This window comes from Lissotriton vulgaris, unplaced genomic scaffold, assembly GCF_964263255.1.
Source record: "Lissotriton vulgaris unplaced genomic scaffold, aLisVul1.2 SCAFFOLD_225, whole genome shotgun sequence".
Taxonomy (NCBI): Eukaryota; Metazoa; Chordata; class Amphibia; order Caudata; family Salamandridae; genus Lissotriton; species Lissotriton vulgaris.
Window position 1 is genome coordinate 1,031,040 of NW_028252812.1, and position 1,160 is coordinate 1,032,199.

The 1,160-nt window shown below is 57.8% G+C and overlaps 1 pseudogene; it reads right to left on the reverse strand.

Annotated features, from left to right (window-relative positions):
- LOC147662009 (uncharacterized) overlaps window positions 1-768 on the reverse strand; it is a 22,522-nt pseudogene extending 21,754 nt beyond the window's left edge.
- Between the last annotated feature and the right edge of the window lie 392 nt (window positions 769-1,160).

The following is a 1,160-nucleotide window of genomic DNA, read 5'->3' on the forward strand; positions in this document are numbered from 1 at the left end:
GGACGCCACACAGACTTTTGCCCTGCTGCCAAAAGAAGGATTTGCTGCCGTTCAAGGGAAGGATTTGCCTGCAACTCGCGGAACCCGCCTCGCGGGTCCCGCTTCGCCGACGCTGCCCATTCAAGTGTTGGCCCCTGCTGGGTGAGTGGGTGAGTGACAGGGCTGCGAGCGCTGGGACCGGGACTCGCTCTCCCAGGAGTCCCGGCAATCCCGAGGCCAAGTCACCTGGCCCGCTCTCCCTGACCACCCCGCCCCGCATAATTACTGAAAAGGACTCCGCCCGAGCTTTCAAACGGGACGCCACACAGACTTTTGCCCTGCTGCCAAAGGAAGGATTTGCTGCCGTTCAAGGGAAGGATTTGCCTGCAACTCGTGGAACCCGCTTCGCGGGTCCCGCTTCGCCGATGCTGCCCATTCAAGTGTTGGCCCCTGCTGGGTGAGTGGGTGAGTGACAGGGCTGCGAGCGCTGGGACCGGGACTCGCTCTCCCAGGAGTCCCGGCAATCCCGAGGCCAAGTCACCTGGCCCGCTCTCCCTGACCGCCCCGCCCCGCATAATTACATCTACTGACGCCTATAAGAAGCGGTGAACCCCGCTGCGCGGGAGCGCCCGGGGCTAAGCCCGGGCAAAGGGCGGGCCCTCTGTGGCCCTCAGAGGCCCAAGGAGGCCGGGCTGGGCCACAAATCTTGGCTGGGTACGTACATATAGCTCCCAATCCTCATTCTATTTAGAACATACGGGTTATGTCCTGCCGTGAAACCAGAAGCATGGCCACTGCAGGAGTAAAAAAGCTTACAGGGACCCTGGATGATTTCATCACCCGTACACACGCATTAATTGACGAAGGGATAATACTTATGGACAGGAGAGTCTCCCAAGACCTGGCCATGGCCAAGCGTTCCTCCCTTGGCTTTATTGCTCAGGCTCAGACACCAAAAAATGACCCCCGGACAGATATTCAGGTCCTAGTACATAATCCAGGAGGTGACGGGGATTTGGATGCCTCAAATATTGTTCAGGATCTGGAGGCCTCACCTAACCTTAACATCTTGACTGAGAGTGGAACGCAACTCAGCGAGTCAAATATCGGTAACTCTATAGTCACCACAAAAGAAAGGGGCCGGTTAGAAGGGGCAATCCCCAAGCAAAAACGTAAAGCCA